This window comes from Dromaius novaehollandiae, chromosome 4 (assembly GCF_036370855.1).
Source record: "Dromaius novaehollandiae isolate bDroNov1 chromosome 4, bDroNov1.hap1, whole genome shotgun sequence".
Lineage (NCBI taxonomy): Eukaryota > Metazoa > Chordata > Aves > Casuariiformes > Dromaiidae > Dromaius > Dromaius novaehollandiae.
Window position 1 is genome coordinate 19,912,961 of NC_088101.1, and position 16,367 is coordinate 19,929,327.

The following is a 16,367-nucleotide window of genomic DNA, read 5'->3' on the forward strand; positions in this document are numbered from 1 at the left end:
TCGGGTGGAGACTTTGTTGGCTTATACTTGTGCAAATAGATTTTACAAGCACAAAACCTACAGTTGCTTATAACAGGAGACATTTGCTTGGACAACTTAGACTGCTGCCTATCTAAGCCAGACAAGCAAAACTGTGGATTTCCGCATGCAAACTGGGTGATCCGCAAAAGCTGTCTGTCCAAGTGGGCAATTTCACAGGTCAGGCAGTTTTCATGAGCCCAGGATGCTTTAGCGCAAACAGGAAAGGTGTGTTTAGTTAGGAACAAGTATTTTTGTACAAGCAGAATGAGGTATGTTGACCTATGCAAGACCCAATAGCAAAAAAGATATATATATGTAACCCCGTTTTCACAACAAAATCCAAACTAAAAAGAAAATAAATCTCAAACATATATAGGAATAAATCCTGCCATTCAGCACTAGAAGCCTTATCATCCTCTAGGGGAAAAATACTCATGAACAGTCCAGGAACTCCATGCCCTCTTGCTGAATAGCGTTTTTCCTCTGCCTTCCTTTGGGAAAGTGCAGGATCTTCAACCCTTCTAACATAGCAGAGCACAGAGATCTGCAGGGAAATCCTGAAGACCCGAGAGCGAACATTTAAAGGCCAGGGAGCTTCTGCTGGCAGGCCCCGTGCTTCCACGTTATCTCCCGAGGTCTACCTATCATTATGACAGCATTACCTCTTTGTGCAGCTCCAGGGAGAACTGTGCAAATATTGGATTATCTGGTTCAACGGCCAAACAAAAAACAATCATGGATGGAAGACATTTCCATTGAATCTACTTGAAATAAAAGCTAAGGGGGGTGGCTTGGCTAAGGGAAAAAAAAAGGAGGGAACATTTAATGTATTAAATCCTCTATTCTCTATTTTTTGACCTGAGAAGGGGGAAAAAGAAAAAAGGTCACACTGAAAATTAAATCATTTTATAAACTTTTTCCTTGTCTCTTCCCTTTTCTTTTTTTTTTTAAATAAGCCTTTGCTAGATTTTGCATCATACCAAAACAGATCGAGTCTCCCCGGAAAGTTGCATTCTCCAGCAAATCTACTGTTTAAAAACATTTTCCTAGGTCCAGCTCTAGGAAGAACGGTATAATCTGAAGTTGAGAAGACCCAGTGCTCAGATTTTTGTCTAAGATGCTAAGTTATCGAGTCAGAAAACCACACTGTTCTACTCTGTCACTATGGAACATGAAGTGATTGCCACTTTTTTTCTGTCCCATAAAGGGAGAAGAGAAGCAAATACTACTCTTTGAAAGGCAGACTAGTAGCCTCACTCATGCACCATAAGCACTGTATCCTCTGCTTAGTTTTTCTGTAAATAAATCCACAGCCACAGTTCTCCATTCAGAAGCTGATTTTCTGCATCTGCTGCGGTACCTATGTGAAATGAAACATACAGATTGGCTCCACTGGTGGCAGTAACGTCCATGAGACACCAGCAGCACACACATTCCCGCACGCTTGTGTTGCTTCTTACTTACACAGCAGGGCTGGCAGCAGGTGCACGTGGAAGCCACAGCAGTTACCGGTTAATTACGCAGCTCTATCAGGACCGGCTGGCGCATTGCAAGGCCACTCTTGATTATCTTTGAAAGGTTGTGGTGACTGGGAGATGTTCCTGACGGCTGGAAGAAAGCAAATGTCACCCTTACCTTCAAGAAGTGCAAGAAGGAGGATCCAAGCAACTACAGGCTGGTCAGCGTCACCTTGATCCCTGGGAAGGCGATGAAGCAACTACCCTGGATACCATTTTCAGACACATGAAGGACAGGAAGGTGATCGGGAGTAGTCACCACGGATTTATGAAGGGGAAACCAAGCTTAACCAACTTGATAGCCTTCTGTGATGAGAAGACTACCTTGGTGGATGAGGGGAGAGCAGGGGATGTTGTTTGCCTTGACATTAATAAGGCTTTCAACACTGTCTCCCATAACATCCTCACAGACATTAGTAAGGCTTTCAACACTGTCTCCCATAACATCCTCACAGACAAGCTGACAAAGTAGGGGCTACGTAAGTGGATAGTGAGGTGAACTGAAAACTGGCTGAACTGCCAGGCTCAGAGAGTTGCGATCAGTGGCACGAAGTGCAGCTGGATTCTAGTCACTAATGGAGTACGCCTGTTGTCAGTACTGGTTCCAATACAGTTTAACCTCCTCATTAATAACCTGAATGATGGGGGAGAGAGCACCGACAGCAAGCTTGCTGATGATACAAAGCTGGGAGAAGTGTCTGATACACCAGAGGGCTGTGCTGCCATTCAGAGAGACCTTAACAGGCTGGAGAGATGGGCAGAGGGGAACCCCATGAAGTTCAGCAAAGGTAAATGCAGAGCCCTGCACCTGGGAAGAAATAACCCCCAGCAGGAGCACAGGCTAGGGGCTGACCTGCTGGAAGGCAGCTCTGCAGAGAAGGATCTGGGGGTCCTGGTGGATAAGTTGAACATGGCCCAGCAATGCGCCCTTGTGGCCAAGAAGGCCAGTGGTATCCTGGCCTGCATCAGGAAAAGCATCGCTAGCAGGTCAAGGGAGGGGATCCTTCCTCTCTACTCAGCGCTGGTGAGGCCACACCTGGAGGGCTGCGTCCACTGCTGGGCTCCCTAGTACACAGGAGATACCGACTCACTGGAGGGAGCTCAGCGAAGGGCCCTGAAGACCATTAAGGAACTGGAGGATCTGTCATACGAGGAGAGGCTGAGAGAGTTGGGACTATTTAGCCTGGAGAAGAGAAGGCTTGGGGGGATCTCATCCATGTTTATAAATAGCTGATGGGAAAGTGTGAAGAAGACAGAGCCAGACTCTTCTCAGTGGTGCCCCATGACAGAACGAGAAGCAACAGGCACATACAGAAACACAGGCAATTCTGTTTGAACATAAGAAAAAACTGTTCTACTGTGAGGGGGATCGAACATTGAAACAGGCTGCCTAAAGAGACTGTGCAGTCTCCGTTCTTGGAGATATTCAAAACTTGACTGGACGCAGCCCTGGGCAACCTGCTCTAGCTGACCCTGCTTGAGCGGGGGGGTTGGACTAGATGATCTCCAGAGGTGCCTTCCAACCCCAACTACTCTGTGATTCTGCTTTTGTGGGTTGGTAGCAGGCTGCTTTACTCTCATAGACTGAGCTACACTAGATTCAGGAGTTCCCACAGCAGAACTGGTTTTGGTAAATATGTAGAGATACTCTCTACTAGATAAGTATATGTACCAAAATTAGAACAAAATTTGCTTAGAATGGCAAAAATGGGAAAAATTCAGAAGTCTGTAAAATTGGCATTCGTAAGTATGGACAGATACCAACTACTATAGAAAACAGATACGTAGATATATATACACCAAAATTAGAACATAATTTGTTCAAATTGACAATAATCAGAAATATTCAGAAGCCTCTAGGTCAATCCAAAATTATAAAATCCAGACCCCCAGACTGTACACAACACCACTAGTCAGGACAGTAATAAATGAGTAACTGCTTGTTTAAACCTCTTTCTTCCAGACCTGTGTTGCAAACAGAACAAGGCGTTGGCCGATTTTTATGCTAGATTCTATCAGTTAGCATCCACAAAAGATTTCACTCCCTTGGATCACAAGACCACGAGGCAATGTTGTTTATTAACCCATCTTCACAGACCTCCCCTGGACAACCAAGGTTTTAATGGACAGATTATTAAAGCTATGGTAAGACAGTTACTGACCACACAAACTAGTGCGCAACCTGCACACGTGTTAGAGGAGTATCAGCCCGTACTCCTGAGCAACAACACTGCAGAAGATACGCCATTCTGAGGATGATCCTCAGCTTGTTCAGCATTTGTAAAGAGATGTAAAAGATGTGAACATTCAAAAAAAAAACAACAAAAAAAAATCTGTCACACTGCAGTGACCTGCTCCAGGTAATACCCAGCTCCAGACTGAAGGCCACAAAGTATGGGCAGACAAAACACCCCAAAAGCAAAACCAGAGAGACAGCAAGCTCTTTCAAAGTTTACAAGCAGCTTTGCCTGGGCAACCTTTGTACAAGAGGAGAATGGCTAAAACGTGAAGTTGTGAAGAGGAACGTGACAGTCAACATGGAGAAGTTGGAAGACACAATGACAAAGCCAAATCAGGACTTCAAACAGCCACAGAATAAAAACAAAGAAATTGACAAAGAATTCTAGAAAGTAAAGGCAGAGGTTGACGGGGAAGAAACAAAAACTTGATGAATTTCAAAAAGAAAACAGCTAAAAAGGTACTAAAATGTGCAGGGGCTGGGAGTGCAAATGAAGTGCCAATAGTAAACACAGAAAAAGGGAAAATAAAATTGTCGTTGGGGAATATTGGATGTTCTCTGACAGTGTAACAATAAAGATAAATAGATACATCCTTGCCTTCTATTCTAGGTGAGTACAAGATACCAGAGAAGCAAGAAAGCATTATATGGGGAAGAACGTCACACAAAAAACAGCAGTTATTTAACTACAAAAACCAGTTTGAAAAAAGCAAACCTCTCTAATGCTTAACTAAGATAATTAGGCTTTTTTTTGTAAATGGCCAGAAGAAGAAGAAATGCAGAAATATTTGAGAACAGGCTACTCGTCACGGCCAGGTGTACCCCACGTCCAAAAGCAGAAACAACAAAGAAGAACAGAGAATGGATGAAGAGTTTCTCTTCGTGGTTGTTTCAGGCTCATGCAAATGTCAAAGATGCCCCGTCCCAGCTCGATACACAGCTATTTTCTGGGGATTAGGGAGCACGTCAAAGTGAAGGGACAGGAAGAACCTGATCTTTATCATCCCACTAACAAACATTTCCACACCCTGGGCAGTAGAGTTGCACAGTTCTGTCAGAAAGGGCACTGCTACCTGTTGTAAAGGGCTGAAAGAGACCTTTACGTGTTATACTCCAGCACTAGAAATCAGCAGAAAGTGTAATGTATAGCACCAGTTCTTATGGGACCAACCTGGGGATATAAATCTGCTGTGAGAGAACAAAGCTGCAGAAGAATATGTCCATTAATCTTGATTTAATAGCTTATGGCACACATGAGGAGACATGTAATGGCCGTTCCCTGTACAGCCGATCCATATCTATAACATGTCTGGCAGTGTATCTAATATTGTAATTCTGCGTGCAAGGATCAGATTGCTGGTGCTCTGCCTCTAAGACATCATTAAAACCTGTATATACTTTCATGCGACACGCAGCTATTCAAGCTCTTGGTGGAACCAGGCAAAGGCTTCAGGGGACCTCACTGCCCTCTCAGCCATGTTCAGCTAGAGACAAGCACTTGCAAGCAGGAGACCACATGCTTCTCAGATACTCTGCTTACTGGCTAAAAGTAAGGTGCCCTACTAATTCACCACTACTTTATTATTTTTTATTTCTCTGACAGTAAGTTGTGTCTGTTCAGACAGGCACAATGGTTTCATGCTGCGTAACTCTTCCTTCAGTGGAGTTAACTCAAGATTTACATCTGTTTAAAATGAGGTCAGGAACAACCTTAGCATCCAGACCCTTAAGACTGAGCTTAAACAATTCATACTTCCACTTGGGGTAAACCTGTTCAAACACGCATTCCCTAGCAAGACTAGTTTGTTCATTCACACAGAGAAGAAAGAGTAAGTATCTGTGTGAATACACAGACTGACAGTGTTCATCTGCTAATACCAGCCCAAACAGAAGAATGGGTTAGTGGACCTATCTGTCCCTAGTGCTATCTCTGCTCCTCTCCTCCTCCACACACACACTGCATTGGCCCCAGGAGATGAGCTGTGCAAGGCCCAGAGGTCCCACACAGCCCAGGAGCAAAACTACTATATACCCTTCTCTCTGCGCATGCACAGAGCAAAAAGCTCCATCCCACCGACAGGCCCCTGGACTGCTATGATGGGAAGGAAGAGTGGGCCATTGACAGCTTCTCCTACCAATATATGGCCAGTACACAAGTCTGCACCTCCTCACCCACGTTAAAGGAAGACCTCCTATGCAATGTGAAAAGTCACTTTAATTAATATCAGTACTGGCACCTAAACAAACATGAGTTCATTTCTAAGGTGTTCTCATCCAGGTGTTTGGTGTTTTTTCTCAAATGCTGCCCAGCCAAAAGAAGCCTCTCCAGTAAAATATTAACTTCAAAATGGCTTCAGGAGCAAAACTGGCCCATGAGGCATGTACTGGGGAAAGCCTTGCCTTTGTCTTTTTTTTAGGGATTGCTCCTTTCCCTACCAGTTGGGACAGCAACACTGCCCTAACAGAAACCACTCGGAGTTTCAGCCAACACAGGATGCAGGAACACAACTAAAACCCTGGAGGGGCCAAACCGAAGTTTCCTGTAGCTCATGGGCAGGCCACAGAAAAGAGGTGCAGAACAGGCTGCACTGCTGCATTTTTGGCAGCTGGGCTTATCCATGTACCTACCTGCCCTTGCATCCCAGGCTCCTGAGCACTTTGAAACCGCCCCCTCCGGACAGGGCTCGGCACATCTGGGGTGCCCCACGCCGAGCGGGGCGGCAGGCTGGAGCCTGCGGGGGACAAGGACCCGCTGTGGCCATGGCTTTGGCGAGGCCTCTCCCGCTGGGGTCCCTCAGCAGGGTCAGGCTCACACGGGGAAGAAAAGCAGCAGAGCAGCACAGCCAAGCTCCGCTTTTTCCTCGGAGGCCGCAGGGCTGGGTTTTGTCACTGGAGCTGGAGCCTCACTGCCACGATCTTTAATATTTATGTGAACGACGCCAATGTTTGCACACATAACATCTGGGCTGCGTGTGCCAATTAGGGGGGAAAAAAAAAAGAGAGAACTCTTTAGCTTAATTATTAACCCCGCGGGGAGCTGCGCGCAGGGCAGCACCTTTCTGCCGCGTCATGTCGCCCGGCCGTTAACGGCCACCCGCTGGGGCCAACATGGCCGCCGCGCCCCCCGCGGCGGCGGCGGCGCGCGGAGCAGGGCGCCCCCCCCGCGCCCGCCGGCAGCACCTGCCGCGCCGCCGGCTCCCCCGCCGCGCCGCCGGCAGCGCCCGCCCAGGCACCCCGGGCGGGAAAGGCGATGTCGGCGGATTATGGAGGAGCCGCGCGTCGCCTCCAATTAGGATCAACGCGCCCGCCCGCCGCCCCCGCGCCACCGCCGCAACGGCGGCGCCGCAGCGCCCCCTGCCGCCGCCCCGCCCCGCCCCGCCGCCGCCGCTAACGGCCGCGCCAACGGCCGCGCCGGGGGAGGGGGCGGCTGCGGGCCGCCCCCGCCACCCCCAGCCACGCAGCGAGCAACGGGCGGCGGCAGCGGCGCCACAGCGGGGTGGAGGGGTTTCCCTCCCCCCCCCCCCTTTTCCGAGATAAAAATCTCAGGGCAGCGGAGGCCGTAGCCTTGACGAGGCTATTAAGATGGTATTTATGGGGTAATTGCTTATTTTAACTGCCAGACGCATAAAATTTATCCGGGGGGCGGGGGGGAGAGTCATGGAATTTTATTATTATCATTTTCTTTTTTTTTTTTAAACCTGTTTAAGGAAAGGAAATCGCGGTGCCTCCTCCCAGCGGTAGGTGAGGAGGGGTGGCGAGGGCGAGCTGTAGGACGGGTGGTCGTCGCCCTTTCCTGGGGGGAGGCCCCTCTCCGACCCCACACCCCGGCCACGCTGCCAGAGAAGGGCACCCGCACAGGGCTGGGGGCCCCCCCAAACCCCAGAGGAGGCGGCCGTGGTTTGGGGAGCAATGGGGCAGGCCCACGCCTGCGAGCTGCTGTGGTCTACAGCTCAGGGTTTGGGCCCAAAATCCAGAGGGAGCAAAGAGAGGTGGGGACGGACGGGCGAGCGGGACTCGGCGGGCGTCCCTCTCCCCAGAAAACACCCCCGTGACCAGACGGTTTGCTCTGTTTCTTCCAGCTGTCTCTCATCTGCGCGTGAACACTTGCTCCCGGTGCCATCTGATCTCGCACCCGACCTTCACATTGCAGGGATGAATTGCAAAATAATTTCCTGGAGTACAGGAAGGGAGAACAGACGAATGATGTGCCCTGCTTCACCGAGGAGCTCCTACGCCTTTGGATCGTCTTCCCAAGTCAGCAGTCCCAAGTGGGCATGAAGGATTCCACGTCACCTGTTGGGAAGAAATTGGTATCAGTGCAGCAAGTCTTGCGACTCCGAAGTTTGCTATGCCACATACTTTTAAATTAAAATGAAAGCAAGCCGCTACCTTACAGCTAGGCAAATTGGCTGTTTGGTGGGCTAGGCTTCACACAGTTGTTCTCAAATGTCCTCTGTGTCAAAGTAAACAGTGCCGAAGCTTTTTTTTTTTTTTTTTTTTTTTGGTCTTTTTGAAAAACATTACAACTATTTCTGGCACTTTCTGATACATTTTGGTATTCGTTTTAGATTTCATGTCTGTTTTTTTAAGAGAGCTTCCTGAGTGTGTTGTGTAGTTAGCAACATACTGAAGAACAAGAAGTTTTGGCTTTGGTATTACTAAATTGGTTTGTGTTTGTGGGTGAAACGTGACTTCCCTCAGTGCCTGCGTACCTATAAGCATCCTGATATTTAGTGCAGAGTTTTGATAGTAGTATCACAGCAGGGCCCTTACGGTCTTTGGATGGAGTGTGCCCTACAGGGACGATCCATGGAAATCATGGCTTTGGTTTGCTGCGGATCATGCCATCAGTACAAAGTGGCAGTGTTATTTTATCACTAACAAAAATACACAATTTACTGTAGGTGAGCTTACTCCAGGTGCAAAACATCTGGAAGGAACATTATGTCATCTGTTCCATTTTCTGCTAAAGTTCATATTTGTCACCAGATAACCTCACTCAGATTTGCAGGCAGAGCCACTAGAGCACATAAAAATCCTTGGAAAAGGGGATTCATTCTGTCGAGAGGAAAATTCGGCAATACGGCTTTACAAGTCATAGAGCAAACCATATAATGACTCATTATTTATCAACAAAGAAACAGCCACAAGCAGGATGTAGTGGTCTGGGATAGGCTGATGTCACAGCAAGGACTGGGAAAACTGCAAAGACAATTAAAGTATTATGACTATCTTTAACCACATAATACAATCAGACACTTTATTACTATTATTAGTCACTACAATTCTGTAATTCTACAACCCACTCCATCCGTGTATGAAGTTGTGAAAAATTTATGTAGCAGATCATTAATTTTTCTTACAAATTCTTCTCATTTAAATTTTTCTAAGAGATGTCTAAACTGGGCAAAGTGGTTTTGGAAAAAAAAAAAGACCCCTGAAGTTATCCCTTGGGGAACAAAAATACAGTATTGCCAACACAGTCTATTCAGAAGAATGAATCAGAAGAATGAACCAGCCTTCTGGAGAAAGAAAGAGAGTGGTTCAAACCGTAAGACTAAATAAAAAAATGTGATATTCTTTATATTTGACTTCTGTTGCTTTTGCATATTTAGGGCCTACATTTTCAAGCTTTTCTTTGCAATCACAGTAGCTAGAAACTTACTCTTTTAATGGAAAGTGCGAATCCAGCTTAATCACATGAATCCCAGAGCTAGAGCTTCAAGGAGAGCTCTGCTCCCCTTCAGCTTGTGATTTGGCAGCGGTAAAGGTGCAGACAGCTTTGAAACTTCCAGGGACAGCCCATAGAAGATCAGCGTTTAAATAGTAATCCTTTGCAATACTAATGGCCTCCAAAGGAGCAAGTTTTCATCCCTCTGGGGGGAGGGAACTAAGCATTACAATACTGCAATTTTTTCCTTTTTGAATCATGTAGGAGAAAATGTGGCACACTGCAAAAGCAGGCAGCTGGAGTATAAATATCTCCAAAGCCTTATCACTTAAAGGAGAAGCAGAAGCAAAGGGCTGTCCAAGGCAGCCCTTCTCGTTTTGGAGAAGGGCTACCCCAGCCCTCTGCCCAAGCACCAAATTTGGACACAACAGACCTAACACAGACTTCCTGGCTTTGCCCGAGGGTCAACAAATCACGTGAGGGGCCAGGGCACCCTGCCCAGGGGGGCAGCTCTTCTGCTGTTTGACTATCAGACTCGAGGCAAGTTTCCTCTCTCTCTGCTTTTTTCTCTGACCCATACTGTGAAGAACGCTGCCCGTTTTGTGGGGATATTTCAGAACAGACCTTGGAATAATCAGCGTCAGGCCATGTTCTCCTTTGGGCCATCAGCTGAGAAGCATCCATTAGAACCAGGGGAGAACCAAATCTGCGACTTTTGGGTTCGGGCCAGGTGGTTATGGCGAGAGGCTAAAGTCAAAGAAGCCAAAGTAACTGGACCTTGATTCAGAAAAACACCGAACTACGCCTAAGGGACCACTTGCGTTGTTCAGAAAGCGCCGGTGCTTGCGGTCCGTTACAGGCCTACCTTTTAAAGACATGGAGGTGTTTCTTATTCAAGTGAGTTAGGTACCTCAGTGCCTCAAAAACTACCCGTTTTCACCGTTTCCCCTTGGGTGCTTACTGGCCATACTGGTATAAGGCTCAGCTCTTTAGTGAAGACACAGATCACAGATGCCACTAGAGAAAGATGTCATGGCTCAGAATCTCATATTCTTGAAGCAGATTTTTAAAGAGGTTTTGTTTAGGGAAACAGGAAGCTGAGGAACGAGAATCAGCTACTCACTATACTGATTCGCCTCCCAAGGAGTCCCGTAGCGGCTGTGCTAAGGCAATGGCTCAACTCCCGAGTTACAATTCTCACCAGAAACGCAACCAGGAGGCTACCTGGTGCTGAAAATGGTACTACAGCCTAAAACTTGGGGGGGGGGGGGGGGGGGAATCCCCGCTCCCCGCCCCTTACCTTTCACAACCAAGCCATTCCTTAACGTACGGTGCATGAGAAACATTACCAACTGAGCATCGTATGACAGGCAAACATTTCTGAATAAACGCAGTACCCGAAAGGGACCGGGATGCCAGAAGGAATCTACAAGAAGTGCAGCAACAACATGAAAAACATGTCACCAGGATCCAAGAGGGTTTATCGGGGTCAAAACTTTTCTGCTTTTTCTGTTCTGCTTGGCTTCTAACAAAGAACGTTATCGGTTCTAAATAATTTGTTCTTCCAGTTGCAAAAATCTAAAGTAAGGAGATTATTCTTCATTAGAATTCACTTTTTCAATTAATTTCTACCCAGTTTTATTAGATTGCTCCAGTTATCTTTGCAACTCATTACTGTAGGCTGTTTCCAAACAGTGATGTCTCTGATATGCACGAAGAAGTTCAAAAATAGCAATACTCTTTTGAAGACGCAACCAGAGAGAGACCATCAGCTCACCTTGCTGCAATCAGGATCGAAATGAAAAACAAAACCTTCGACTCTCTCTGCCCATCAAGCTGCAAATCAGCAACATCTTAAGCTTTAAAGCAACAGCACAGCTTGTCAATATGGTACGCTTCTTCCTTACATATTATCTAAATGACATCCCCAATATAAAAATAAATCACAAGTTTAACCTTGTGGGAGCTCTCTGAATTCACAGTCATCAATGTTCTTCATCTGGGAGAGAACGCAATATCTGATTTTTTTCTTGTTTTTCATTATTACTGGGACCTGGCACATTTTTCCTCTCCTTTTCTTGGTTATCATTTTCTGACAAAACAAAATCTGCAAAGATGAAGCTATTTTTATTAACTTCTGGGGCCACGTATTACATCTGTTCCAAGCTTTTATCTAGCCAATCAATCAGTGTGTCTCTCCATCACGCCCCCTTTAACCTCTGTTTAATAAGTCACCGGCACCAAAATCTGTTTTACCATGTCTTGTCCCCAGTTTACCTGTTCTGTCTAATTACACACCAGTACCGCCTGCCCCGCGCAGAAAGCTTAGGGCAGCATGGGGGCAAAGCGGGCAGCAGAGAGGGAAACCTGTTCTGTGGATTTTCCATTACCTGCTGTTTTTCTGTAACGTTTTTCTTTTGCTTGATTTCAGAATGGGAAACGCATTAGGTCAGCGATACCCAGGAACAGTGCTTCTGTGCAGAAGATCTGCACGAGCAAAGGAAACCCGTGGTGAAGGAAAGCAGGTCCCTTCCGCTGTTTCCCTCCTCGAGCGCTTGGCCGTTCCTGCTGGCAGCGTAGACGGCCCAGGACTGTATGCTGCGTGGGGTTTGGTTTGGCCCGTTTCCCGTAGATTTTGCCCTAAAGATGTCTTCGGCTCTGTTGATGCGAATCGCAGACGTGCCCGAAGGCAGCTCTTCCCGCCAGCCCTGGGAGCCCAGTACTCAAACACGTGAGCGTTCAACCCGCCGTGAAGCACCTGGGTCGTTTCGCAGCGCAGGGCCTGTCACGTGCATCGTTCCTGGCACCAGGAATACAGAGCAGCCACCGGTGAAAGCAACTGTAGGTTTTTCCCCCCCCGCAAAATTACCGTGTGGCGGTTGTCAGAGCACCGTGCGCGCGTCCTCAGGTGCGGCATCCCCTTCTCCGAAGCCTTCCCCAAGGCCCTGCGCGGGACCCAGGCTGCTGCTCACTCCTGCGCTTGGAGAAAGCGGCAGGCACACAAAATGACTTTTTGCCTCCTTTTCAATTTAATAGCCTCTTGGTGCTACTCCAGTAATTACACCAGTATGTGTCTTTGTAAGCTTTTTTTATTATCCCCGGTATTCCCCATGGCAAACAACCAAGGAAAACGTCAATTTTCTAAAATCGCCCTGGCTTAAGCTGGCCTCTGGTGATGTAACGTGGCCATCCCTAAAGTGTATAGTGTATAACTATAATCAAAATGGGATTATTTCTTGTTTCCAGAACAATTTCTTCAGCAGTAGCGAGAAGGAGACTGTAAGAAAGAAACTATAGCACTGAACTGCTATTTTTTCTGTGAATACCGGAAAGCATTTTTTGAGGGTCTATTATAAAAAGTGTACTGGTAAAATGCTTATTTAACAACACTCTGTGTCTGCTACCTGGCTGCCGCCAGCAGAGAAATACATATTCTCAGCCTTGATGTTTCTACCAGTAGTTTGGCATCAGCGATGAGAACAGTATTTTCATTCCGACAGGTAGTTTTAGCATTTATCCACAAATGATGGACAAAGTGTTTTTGTGGTGAAAGAAAGGAGGAAGAGCAGTGTTACTGAAGAGTAATTTTGCCCGGTTTTGAAAATGTTCTGTGAGGTAATGCTATGGGGTTTTTCACTCTTCCCTTAATAGATGCTTGAAATTACAGGAACACGCACTGCTAGAAAAGGTACTAAAGTTACTGCTAAGGATTAACACCTATCAAAGGGCTCCAGCTGTTTGATTTCTTTGACAAAAAATCTCATTTCTCTCTTCTGGAGTAAACTTTTTTTTTTTTTTTAAATGAGCAGATATCAAGCCGATTAAAGCTGATACATATGGACTGAACTTTGAAGCCCTAAGAGTTTATCATGACCAGAAGCAGTCTGCAGTATTCTGTGGTACTGGTACATTTTTAGTCATTTTTGTTTTCCCTTTTAATAAATAGATTGCTTCTGCACCTATATAGTGCTCCAAATAAACCTGATGAAATGAAGTGTGCCTATCTCTGTTAACAGTAAAGCAATCTCTTTAGGGTCTCCTCCAGCTTTTATACATCTTCCTCTGAACTCCTCTTATTCATTAATATGTTATCCAAAAAACAGATAACAACTCTTACCTCCTCCTTCCGTGGCACATGGATTGGCCACGCCAAGGGCTAATTTCTTATTTGTAAGATAGCCCCTGTGTGTGTTCACTGTCAGATCCTTTGGGAAGATCTGAGACCAGCCTGGAGAGATAAAATCCCCCCTTTTCAAAGGTTTTGCAAATAAATCTTACAGTTTAGGAATTGGATATTGATCCATTTGCAGCCAGGGATTTATGGTGACTTTATAGTTCCCACAAATTCTTCCACCGTCATCGGTCTTTGGAGCAGACCACCACGACAGCCCCCTCCCTGACTTCCAGAGGTGAAGCTACACCTGCTTCTGCTGTCCATCCACTGCTTCTCCGCAGCCGCCTTGCCCTGCACCAGTGGCACCAAGCTCACTTTCGCAAACTGAGAAATGGCAGTACCCACCACCTCTAGCCTGCCTGCTGGGCTGCGCATAAAACAAACGACTGCAGCAAATACATCTCTGCATTTTACCCATCAGTTCCCCTTCTCTGACAGGTTTCTAGCACGCTGCTCTTCGGTCCAGTTTATGCTTACGTATTGCCACTTTCTGCCTGTCAGCAGGAGACCGTGTCCTTCAGTCACAATTAGCTCTAATGGTAAACAGATATATTTATAAATTACTGTGACAGGCAGCCAGCCTGAAACTCCTTGTCTATCCTTTCTGGAGCACGGTAAAGGTATATTTCCTTCAAACTTATTCTAGAAAATTTTCTTTGATAGACTCCCCCAGACACCCTGCACGTACTTCCAGTTTTAATGCCTCAAAATTTGCTCTCACATTAACAGAACACAGGGGAAGTCGGTCCCTTTAATCTGCGTTAGTAAAGAGGCCCAATTCCTTCCGCTCTTCCTCCAACGATCATCATAATTTTGGGCCACGTTCCGCCATACCTCAGAGGTGTATCTAGATTACCCTATCCCAAAGGTTTTTCTAGATTACCAGGCTCCAGCTCCCTCTGACAGTGGTACCCTCTTATTCACCCATGCAATGAGTGTTTCCAGTGATGATGTGTCCAGTGGCACAAGGTTATTCCATACGGAGATACCTGGACGAGGCTGGGTAAGTCTCAGTAATAGAGACGTGTTAGCGCTGCACACCAGCCGCAGTGCTGTACTTTGCTTTTCACCTGGGACATATATAAAGCTGCATGCTATCGAAGCCGTCCTGCACCTGCCATATCTCAGGTGGCTGCCTTCAGGGCTGTGTTGCGCTCTGCAGACATACACCATTTTTCTGGTGTTTCGCTCTGCAAACAAATTGATCTTCACCTGCATTTTTCAAAGAAATATCAAAATAGCAAGGAACAATCACTATTTAGCCTTGTCAAAGACTCGGTAATATTTCCTCCTCTTAGCTGGTTCTCGAGATGAAACTTGGGTTTTAAAAAACACTGTGGTAGGCATAATGTTTTCAGGGGCTCTATTACCTCTTTATATTCTTTCTCACCATTTTTTTTGTGGAAAATGCAAGTCTTAAGGCACTCAAAATGCTTTCCAGCCAACATTAGGAAAACAGCCTTTGCTGAGCTGCATTTTCTATAGCATTTGCATAAAAATACAGTTCAGTTCTGCGTATATGCTGCAAAAATCTGACTTTTTTCCCATTAAGTTGGAAACTGTCCATATTGCCATATGTAGCCATTTTATCTTTCCTCTTTCCCTTCTTATAAAACACAATCCTCGATGCCAGCTTTCTTTAAGGTTTTGCCATTCTCAGGGAAGTAAGAAAATAGCAATACAATTCCTGAAAAAGTGGCAACAGAACAATAACTATACTGAGAATCCAAAAGAGTAACTCACAAAACACAAATATGCCAAAACTATTTAAAGCATCTATTTAAACCACCCAGAGACAAGGTTCAGACTGTGCATTTTCCTAGAGACCGCTCGTTCCGAAACAAGCTCTTAAAATTTAAGTGACAGCAGAATTTCCCAACGCGTCACAAGACTGTGTGTTCATGATATATACTTGATACGTAGTCATTTAACAGAACAATGCTTCCTTTGCCTTATTTATGTTTTTATGTGCTATATAGTACTGAAAATTTGCACAACCAGCAATACACTTCTGGTAGCAAAGCATATCATCTGCAAATACATGCCAAATTCAGTTTTGCCATTCACACCAGTTTCATTCACACATACCATATCATCAGCTTTATCAAAGTTACAGGAACGATAAATTTAGTCCCTTTAGTTCATGTTTATCCATTTCTAGCTTTTTTAATTGGGAAAAATATAGTTCTGCAGGCAAATAGATTTCTGTTTAAAGCAGCATTTTTCTGGAGAATGCTACAGCACACCATCACGTGATTTCAAGGTGTTGAGATGCAAAGTAAAGTTAAACAAAATCCGACCCCTGTGCCCCACATTCCCAGTGCGCACACTGATACGCACGTTCCGTGCAAAAGGCTTTGAGATCCGCGCTAAGGGGGGTTGAGAGAGCTATTTCACAGACTGCGCTAGTTTTGCAACCCTGCCCGTGCTATCAGTATTCCAACATAAAATTTGCCCCCGTTCGTGACTAGATACAGCTATATCCTATCTGAAGAAATCCCCTCAACGAACTCGGGCATGTTGAGAGAAGACAGAGTTTGGCTGTGGGTCCGGTCCCTCCTTCTCCCCCGGGGGTCCGGCCGGGATCTGCTCCCTCCGGTGTGTCGTACGCTAACCAGCAACCCCCTCCCGGGCCAGCGCAGCTTTGCGAGCGCCCCTTGGCTCGGTCAGCGTGCTGCTAAACCGGCACCGCGATAAGCTCCTTTGGCTCCAGTTGTTTTGGCGTGCTGGAGCCCTGTGGGCAGA

The 16,367-nt window shown here is 46.2% G+C and overlaps 3 long non-coding RNA genes across 8 annotated transcripts in view; 2 read left to right on the forward strand and 1 right to left on the reverse strand.

Annotated features, from left to right (window-relative positions):
* The first annotated feature begins 7,139 nt into the window (after positions 1 to 7,139).
* Positions 7,140 to 9,361, forward strand: LOC135328163 (uncharacterized). Its single transcript, XR_010388910.1, has 2 exons — positions 7,140 to 7,362; positions 7,857 to 9,361. It is a non-coding gene; the product is annotated as an uncharacterized LOC135328163 (long non-coding RNA).
* Positions 7,428 to 16,367, reverse strand: part of LOC112988766 (uncharacterized) — a 50,879-nt gene continuing 41,939 nt past the window's right edge. For all 6 annotated transcript variants that reach the window (XR_010388908.1, XR_010388906.1, XR_010388905.1 and 3 more), the window contains one exon: positions 7,428 to 8,070. This is a non-coding gene — a long non-coding RNA (uncharacterized LOC112988766). The remainder of the gene's footprint in view (positions 8,071 to 16,367) is intronic.
* LOC135328164 (uncharacterized) lies at positions 10,713 to 13,442 on the forward strand. Its single transcript, XR_010388911.1, has 2 exons — positions 10,713 to 11,338; positions 11,880 to 13,442. It is a non-coding gene; the product is annotated as an uncharacterized LOC135328164 (long non-coding RNA).